Below are 10,039 nucleotides of genomic sequence, written 5' to 3'. Positions count from 1 at the left end.
GGGTTCAACTCCTGGCCTTGCTCAGTGGGTTGCCATGAGCTGTGGTGTGGGTTGAAGACGGGGCTCAGATCCTGTACTGCTGTGGCTCTGGCATAGGCCGGCGGCTACAGCTCCGATTTGACCCCTAGCCTGGGAACCTCCATATGCCAGAGGAGTGGCCCTAGAAAAGACAAAAGAACAATAACAACAACAAAAAACAGAAACCAATTGCATCTTTCATAGAACTAGAACAAATAATTTTAAAATTTCTGTGGAAACACAGAAAAGTCTAGAGTCAAAACAATTTAAGAAAGAAGAGGCGTTCCCGTTGTGGCGCAGTGGTTAACGAATCCGACCAAGAACCATGAGGTGGCGGGTTCGGTCCCTGCCCTTGCTCAGTGGGTTAACGATCCGGCGTTGCCGTGAGCTGTGGTGTAGGTTGCAGACACGTCTCAGATCCAGCGTTGCTGTGGCTCTGGTGAAGGCCAGTGGCTACAGCTCCGATCAACCCCTAGCCTGGGAACCTCCATATGCCAAGGGAGCGGCCCAAAGAAATAGCAAAAAGACCAAAAAAAAAAAAAAGAAGAAGAATAGAGCTGGAGGAATCACACTCTCTGACTTAAGACTATACCACAAAGCTATAGTAATCAAAACAATATAGTACTGACACACACACACACACAAATACATAGATCAATGGAATAGAGAGCCCAGAAATAAACCTGGGCACTTATGGTCGATTGATATATGACAATGGAGAGAAGAATATACAACAAAGAAAAGACAATCTCTTTAATAAGTGGTGCTGGGGAAACTAGACAGCTACATGTAAAACAATGAAATTAAATATTCTTTCACATTCTATACAAAAATAAACTCAAAGTAGATTAAAGATCTAATTGTAAGAGAGGAAACCATAACACTCCTTGAGATGGGCATTTTTATTCAGTATAAACATGTTGGGATCAATCCAAATTGTTTTTTTTTGTTGTTGTTGTTGTTGTATTTTCTAGGGCCACACTTGTGGTATATGGAGGTTCCCAGGCTAGGGGTTTAATCGGAACTGTAGCCACTGGCCTATGCCACAGCCACAGCAATGCAGGATCCGAGCCGCATCTACGACCTACACCACAGTTCATGGCAATGCCGGATCCTTAACCCACTGAGCAAGGCCAGGGATCAAACCCGCAACCTCATGGTTCCTAGTCAGATTTGTTAACCACTGAGCCATGACAGGAACTCCCAATCCAAATTGTTATGTCTATCAAGAGTTCATTCTTTTTATCTCTGAGTATAGATGTACTATGGTTTGTCTAACCATTCACTCACTAAAGGACATTTGAGTTGTTTCTAGGTTTTGGCTGTTATAAATTGGTTGTGTACATGTTTTTGTACAGCCATAGTTTTAATTTTTATAGAGTAAATCCGCAAGAGTGAAATTACTGGGTTGTGAGATAAAGGTATACTTAGTTTATTAAGAAACTGCTACGCTTTTTTTTTTCTGAGTGTCAATGTATGAGAGAATGGCATTGTATTTTAATTTCATTTTCCAGTTGTTCATTGCTAGAATATAGAAATACAATTGATTTTTTTCTCTTTGATCATATAGCATGTTACCTTACTAAAATCAGTTTTGAAATCTGGTAACCTATTGGCGTTTTCTTAGGACTTTCTACCTAAATAGTCACATTGTCTGTATTAAAGAGAACTTTACTTCTTCCTTTCTGTTTGTACGCTCTTCATTTATTTTTTCCCCTTATTTCGCTGGCTAGGATCTTCAGAATATTGTTGAATAACAGTCATGAATGTGGATATACTTGTCTTCTTCCTGAAATTAGAAGTAAAAATTCATTCAATATATCACCACAAAGTATAATGTTAGCTGTAGATTTCACATAAATGCCCTTTATCAGATTTGTATGTTATATTCTATTACTGGTATTATGTTTTTATATATTATTATTAATTATAACTACATTATATCATTATATGACATTATAATATATTAATGTAATGATTAATAATTATAATAGATTAATTATTGTAACATAATTTATCATATACATTATATATTATTATATTATATTTATTATTATTATTATATGTATATTATTATTATGAAGGGCATTGAATTTTGAGTTTTGCCCAATTTTTTTTCCCTCTTTTTGGCCACCCCATGGCATATGGAATTCCTGGGCCAGGGATGCTTTTTGCATTAAGATGATTATATGATTTTTTTCCTCTAATCTGTTAATATGATAATTATATTGATTAATTTAAACAGTGATTAAACATTAAAAACACCTCTTACATTTACTTTCATTTTTACCATTTCTAGTACTCTTCATCTCTTTAGGTCAAAATTTCCATTTAGTGTCCTATGAACTCTGATATATCTTGTAGTGCAAATCAGTTGGCAATGCATTATTTAAGCTTTCAGTTGTTCCAAAAAGTCTTTACTTTCTTCTTTGAAGGATGTTTTTGGATATAAAATTCAGGGTTGTCATGAAAAGAAATTCAGTCCTTTAAAAGTGTCACTCCATTGTCTGCTGGCCCTCAATTTCTGAGGAGAGGTCTTGCAAATTTTACCTTTGGTTTTGTTTCTCTCTCTCTAATCTTTGTGTATTCCCTGGTTGCTTTCAAGAGTTTGATTTTCAGTGGAATTCTCTTCATGGCGCAAATGGTTAACAAACCTGACTAGGATCCCTGAGGATGCAGGTTCGACCCCTGGCCTCACTCAGAGGGTTAAGGATCTGGCGTGACTGTGAGCTGTGGTGTAGGTTGCCCACGTGGCTTAGATCTCATGTTGCTGTGGCTATGGCATAGGCTGGCAGCTCTGATTCGACCCCTAGCCTGGGAACCTTCATATGCTGAGGGTGCAGCCCTAAAAAAAAAAGAGTTAATTTTTCAGCATAGTAGGTGTTAAGGATTGAATTGCGTTCCCGGAATTCATAAGTTGAGGTCTTGAAGTCCTAACCTCCAAGGTGATTATATTTGGAAATAGGGCTTTTAGGAGGCAATTCAGGTTAAATGAGGTCATAGGGGTGGGGTGGGGGGGTCTTAATCTGAAAGGATTGGTGACCTTATAGAAAAGAGATCCCTGTCCCCATGCATGTGCTGAGGAAATGTCCCGTGTGAACACAGTGAGATGGTAGCTCTCTGGAAACCAGGAAGAGAGCCCCCACTAAGAAATGAATCAGCCAGCACCTTGCTCTTGGACTTCCCAGCCTCCAGAACTGTAAGAAATAAAGTTTTGTTGTTCAAGTCACCCAGTCTGTGGTATTACATTATGACAGCCCAAGCTAAGACAGTGTGAGAGCTCTAGGTGTTTTAAAATTTATTTATTTATTCTGATTGGGGTTCTGCCAGCTTCTGGGATCTTAGCTTTGACATTTTTATTTTTGGAAAAGTCTCAGCAGTCATCTCTTTAAATATTGATTTGGTTGTTGTCCCTCTCTGAATGAGACTCTAGGTGTGTGCGTTTAGACTATTTGATACTATCCTCCAACTCGTGAATGTTCTGCTTTGCTTTTCACTCTCTTACTTCTTTGTGCTTCAGTTTGGGGAATTTCTCTTGACCCATCTTCCAAGTCAGATTCTTTCCTCTCATGTGTCAAGTCTGTTGATGAGCCTGTCAAAGGCATTGTTGACTTCTGACATCTACGTTCTATTTCTAGCTGTGTCTGAAATATACCTTTTGACAGGTTCAACATCTTCCCTCCCCGTCTCCTGCCCTCATCTTTGTGCTCACAGACACTCACATATACACTCAAATATGTACACACCACATAACTTTTGGCCATCTGTTTTGTTTTATTGTGGACTAGAAATTGTAAAGTTTTTTCATTTATGTGTCCACCCCAAGGGCAGGTGGGGAAGTAGGAGAGCATAATGCTGACTGTTGGAGATTCTGCAGATAGGCTGACTGGGAATAAATCTGGGCTCTTAACTAAAGCTGTGGGACCTCAGTTAATACTTTGTGCCTTAGTTTTTGTCTGAAAAGAAAGGATAGTGTTAGCTCTTATCTCTTAGTATAATTGTGGGCATGAAATGAGAACAGTGTATCTAGTACCTGGCGCATATTAGGTGCATGATCTTTGTTGTCTGCTATTATTATTATTATCATTATTATTTTGCCTTTTTAGGGCTGCATCTGCAGCATATGGAAGTTCTCAGGCTAGGGGTCGAGTCAGAGCTACAGCTGTGAGCCTAGCCACAGCCACAGCAACTTGGGGGATCCGAGCTGCATCTGCAACCTACACCACAGCTCATGGCAACGCTGGATCTTCAACCCACTGAGCCAGGCCAGGGATTGAACCTGCATCCTCATGGATACTAGTTGGGCTCGTTATCGCTGAGCTACGAGAGGAATTCCTGTTATTTGTTATTATTAGTCCAGATGCCAGCTGTACCCTTGTCCTCTGGCTCCTGGATCTTGTATTCATAGTTTTCACTCATACCAACCTGGTAATAGAGCTCAAGGCCTTATCTAGTTCCTATCGCTCATTTCTCAGTGTGATTGTGACGATTCAGTGAGATGAAGCATTTGATTCAACTGACTAACTGGTAAATGTTATCATTATTTCTCCCCAAACAAATACACATTCCATGATCCTCAAGAAGCTGCTTCACTAAAGCAGTGGCAGGCAAACCACAGCCTGGAGGTCAGATCCAGCCCATGGCTGTGTTTGTAAATAAAGTTTTATTGGAACACAGCCACACCCCTTTGCTTAGGTGTTGTCTGTGGTTGCTTTCATGCTGTAATGGCAGAGTTGAGTAATTTCAGCAGAGACTCTATGGCCCACAAAGCCTAAAATGTTTTCTGTCTGGCCATTTATAGAAAATGTTTATTGATTCCTGCACTAGAATAAAGGATGAAGACAGATTAAATTTAGTTTGAGGTAGAGGTGAGGGAAGAAGATTAAATATTACAGGTCACAGCTGGGTGCACTGAGGTCTGGATTTAGTGACAGGAGGCTGTAATCACTTGGGAAATTAAGATCGGGGAAGCTGGGGAGACCAGACCAAGGAGACTTTCAGTGGCATCCTGAGTGTGAAGCTTTATTCACAATCCAGCCTGACCTTGCAGATAATAACCTAGAACCAAGAGGAACCACCCAGAAAGAAAATTACACCCAACAACCAGAGTGTATGTGTAAGGAAGGGACTGTCTTGAGTTGAGTGGAGAACAAGCAAGAAGAAATCTGACTCCTTGGATGCCAGGCAAAGGGACAGAAGGTCTAAGCTGCTAACATATTCTAAGATCTGGATCTCTGCCAGCACTGAAAGCATAGAACCTTCAAATCCCTGAGTGGGAAGAGTGTGGGGGGGTCTGTCACCTGAGCCCCTCCTTTGGTGGAAGGGAATGCTGAAGCCAGAGAGAGGAAGGGTGAACCCAAGTTTACACAAAGAGCTGATGTATGAGGGGCCAATATTTGATTGTTTTAAATTGAAATATAGTTGATGTATAATACAGCAGTGCACAATTTTTAAAGTTTATACTCCATTTATAGTTATTATACAATATTGTCTACCTTCCCTATGTTATACAATATATCCTTGTATTGTATACATAATAGTTTGTACCTCTTAATCCCCTACCTTTTACATATATGCAATGGAATATTACTCAGCCATAAAAAGCATGAAATAATGCCATTTGTGGCAACATGGATGGACCTAAACATTATCATACTAAGTAAAGTAAGTCAGACAAAGATAAATATCATAGGCGATCACTAATATGTGGAATCTAATAAAAATTATACAATAGAACTTACAAAACAGAAACAGACTCAAAGACTTCAAAACCAAGCTTATATTTACTAAAGGGGAAACGTGGTGGGGGTTGGAGGGATAAATGAGGGGGTTGGGATTGATATATACACACACTATTATATAAAATAGATTGGTCAAGGACCTAATGTATATAGCACAGGGAAATTTGCTCAACACTGTAGTAACCTATATGGGAAAATAATCTGAAAAGGAATGGATATACATATATGTATAACTGATTTACTTTGCTGTATGCGTGAAATTAACACAACTTTGTAAGTCAACTATATTGCAACACATTTTTAAAAAACAAAAATTCCCCTACCTTTATAGCCAATATTTGATCTTAGTGGATTCTCCCCTCAGCTAATCTTGGATCCTCTTCCTGTTTCACCTTCCAGATGCTGTTCTGGAGCTGGGCTCCAGTTGTTACAGCATAAACAGCCCATTGCCGTTCTCCACTGAGAATGATTTTTTTTTCTGATTTGTGCTTTGGTTTGGTGCCAACATTCTAGATTGAGAGCTGTTGTTAGAAGTAACCAATGAGAGGCTGTGTAATAAAGAATTTGGCTGGCCTTGTTCCTGTCTCCTGGGAGGCGGCATCTAAACGCTTGGAATTTCCAAAGTGATAGGAGTTTATTACTCATAGTGGGTCTTTCAGGCCATATTTGATAGTTTATGGTCATGAGTGAACCCTAGATAATTTAGGCTAACTAGATGACTCAGGATTTGTGCTGGTCAGACCAGAAGGACCAGCCATGTGATTAGAGGGTTGGGGCTTTGAGTCCTGGACGGGGGAGGGACCTGGGGATTAAGTTCAACCAGATGGCCAATGAGTCAAATAATCCCGCCTGTATAATGTAGCTCTAATAACAACTCTGGTTACAGAAGCTCAAGTGAACTTCCTTATTTGGCAGTACTCTGTATATTATCACCCACTGGTGTGCCAGGATGGTGACACATTCCTGAGGGTGGCAGAAGCTCCCATTATGTGCCTCTCCTTTTGGCTGGTTCTCATTTGTATCCTTTTGCTATAACAAAATGTAATCATTAGCACAGTGCTTTCCTGAGTTTTGTGAGTTATTCTGGAGAATTACTGAACCTGAGGGGATAGAGCAAACCACTGGATTTCTAGCCAGATGCCCAGATGTGAGGTTGGCCAGGGCTCTCCTGAACTGGTGGCTGGTATCTGAGTTGAGGGCAGTTTTTTTTGCAGATGGTGCCCGTCATCTGCAAAAAAAAAAAACTGCGGTCTGATCTAACTCTGGATCGTCGGTGTCAGAAGTCATTGTAGGAGCTCATGTTTGTGTTTTCTGTTAGGATGTGGTTGCAAATGTTTAGTTATAAGAGTGTCCTGGAGGCAAAGTACACCCTGATCTTGGTACAAAGTACAATTGAGGTGCTCCTGGGAAGTTGGCCTATTTATGTGTCATGAATGTGTGATTTTTTTTTTTTTTAGCAATAGTAAGCTCCTCCCTGTCAATAATTACTTTATTTTTTAATTTTTATTTTTTCAACTTTCTAATTTTATTCTTAAAACATAAGGTAAAGTTTACCATAAATAATATGGAAGAGGAACAGAAAATGAGAAAAAAATCCAAAGACAAATCACAAGAGGGGAAGGAGAGTAAATTTCGGGAGTGGGAGCAGGTGGATTGGGTTTTTTGGGGAGCTTATGGGAAGGGCACTTGCAGGGGTGGAGGTAATCTTGGGGAATGTGGTTTTAGAAATTAGCCCTGGGTTCTTGCGAGAGCCAGCGCAGGACCTAGAATGCGGGTGCTGGAGCAGTCAGTGCAGGCTCTCCCTGCCGGGCTGCTGAATTCTCCTCTGGCCCTTGGTCTCCTTCAGGAGCCAGTGCAACATTTCTCTCCAGTAGAGGTAAAAGCACATCAGTGTCTGGGGCTGCTGCCAAAGCAGCTACAGGTTTTCCCTGTAGGGCTGGTGGGTCCGCATGTGGACCTGGGCTTCCTGCAGTAGCAGCTGCAGGTGCTCATGAATGTGTGATTGACAAGACTTTGGTCCTCATGTTGGATGAATGGCCCTAAAGCATTTGCTTGCATGGTACTTCGGTCTCATTTCTGGCACCACTTTGTCTCCATCCCTGAGTGTCTTTCTTTTCTTTTTTGCCCTGTGTTTAACTTCCACTGCCATGGACGACCCAGATGTCATCTGGGGGTCTTGTCATCTGTGTTTCTAGGCTCTGCTTTATAGCCGATCTCTTTTTGTCTCTCTAGTGTATCTTCCCAGAGGGAAATTCGTGTAACTTGATTTACCTACATACCCCCCCCCAGCACATGCATAAACACAACTTTCCTCTCCCCCTACAAACCTACCTACCTTAGTTGTTAGTGTAGTGTAGACGTCATTGAACATATGAGGTCATGGGAAGAGGCCGTATGTTATATCACATAAACAAACAGTCTATGTATAAATATGAAAATTTTTGTCCTAAAGTATCCTTCCAGCCCCCCTTATTAGAGCTTTCTCATCAGCCCTTTGCCCTTCCTCATACCCAGCCAGCCATCTGCCACCTTTCTAGCTCTCCTCATCTTTCTTCTCTTTTCCTTTTCTTCTTCATGAGCAAAAATAAATTCTTCACATTTTCTCAGTTTCCTGATATGTAGGAGTCTCTCAACTCATTTCTGGTTTCTCTCAGAGGAAACTGATCCTCTGCGGGAGGAGGCAAAGTCGGGAGCCTCCTAGTCTACCATTCTGCTCTCAGTAGGATTTCTATATTCTAGCAATGAACAATCAGAAAAGTGAAGTAGAAAATATCATATGTATGGCACAACAAGCACTTGAAACAATGCTCAACATCACTGATTATTAGAGAAATGCAAATCAAAGCTACCATGAGATACTACCTCACACCAGTCAGAATGGCCATCATTAAGAAGTCCACAAATAACAAATGCTGGAGGGGGTGTGGAGAAAAGGGAACCCTCCTGCACTGTTGGTGGGAATGTAAACTGGTACAGCCACTATGGAGAACAGTATGGAGGTACCTTAGAAAACTATACATAGAACTACCATATGACCCAGCAATCTCACTCTTGGGCATATATCCAGACAAAACTCTCCTTAAAAAAGACACATGCACCCGCATGTTCATTGCAGCACTATTCACAGCAACCAAGACATGGAATCAACACAAGTGTCCACTAGCAGATGATTGGATTAGGAAGATGTAGTATATATACACAATGGAATATTACTCAGCCATAAAAAAGAACAAAATAATGCCATTTGCAGCAATATAGATGGAACTAGAGACTCTCATACTGAGTGAAGTAAGTTAGAAAGAGAAAGACAGATACCATATGATATCACTTATATCTGGAATATAAGGAACAAAGGAACCTTTCCACAGAAATGAAAATCATGGACTTGGAGAATAGACTTGTGGTTGCCAAGGGGGGAAGGGCATGGAGTGGGAGGGACTGGGTGCTTGTGGTAAATAGTTGCAGAATGTTGCCTTCGGGATGGTTTAGCAATGAGATCCTGCTGTGTAGCACCAGGAACTCTGTCTAGTTACTTATGATAGGGCATGATAATGTGAGAAAAAAGAATGTATACGTGTAAGTGTAACTGGGTCACCATGGTGTAGAAAAATGTATATATATATATATATATATATATATATAAAGAAAAAATTTTAAAAAATCATATGTAATAGCATCAGAAAACAAAATTTAATAATAAAAATAAATAGTAACTTTTAAATAAAAGGTCTGTGAGGCTTATATGATAGAAACTGCAAAAAGTTGCTGAGAAAAATTAAGGAAGATCCAAATAAATAGCAAAATATACAATGTTTAAGAATTTGAACACTCTTTATTCTAAGATGTCAATTATGCCCAAATTAATTAATTCAACACAATCAAAATCCCGTCAGGATTTTTGTAGCAATCTAGTAGTTTATTCTAAAATTTATATGCAAAAGACTTAGGTAGCTAAAATACCCTCCTCCCCAAAATCCCCCAAATTAAAGGACATACACTACCAGGTATTGACTTACAGTCATCAGAACAGTGGGTGTTGGTTTAAAAGTGGACCAGAAGGAGTTCCCGTCGTGGCGCAGCGGTTAACGAGTCCGACTAGGAACCATGAGGTTGCGGGTTTGGTCCCTGCCCTTGCTCAGTGGGTTAGGGATCCGGCGTTGCCGTGAGCTGTGGTGTAGGTTGCAGATGCGGCTCGGATCCTGCGTTGCTGTGGCTCTGGCGTAGGCCGGCGGCTACAGCTCCGATTCGACCCCTAGCCTGGGAACCTCCATATGCCACAC

The 10,039-nt window shown here is 40.5% G+C and overlaps 1 long non-coding RNA gene across 1 annotated transcript; it reads right to left on the bottom strand.

Moving 5' to 3' along the window:
- Positions 1 to 1,700: 1,700 nt before the first annotated feature.
- On the bottom strand, positions 1,701 to 6,272 carry LOC125124117 (uncharacterized). Its single transcript, XR_007134252.1, has 2 exons — positions 6,083 to 6,272; positions 1,701 to 1,807 (listed from the first exon to the last, which is right to left on the bottom strand). It is a non-coding gene; the product is annotated as an uncharacterized LOC125124117 (long non-coding RNA).
- Positions 6,273 to 10,039: the final 3,767 nt, after the last annotated feature.

This window comes from Phacochoerus africanus, chromosome 4 (genome assembly GCF_016906955.1).
Source record: "Phacochoerus africanus isolate WHEZ1 chromosome 4, ROS_Pafr_v1, whole genome shotgun sequence".
In the NCBI taxonomy this organism is placed as follows: domain Eukaryota; kingdom Metazoa; phylum Chordata; class Mammalia; order Artiodactyla; family Suidae; genus Phacochoerus; species Phacochoerus africanus.
This window is presented reverse-complemented; position numbering and strand designations above follow the sequence as displayed.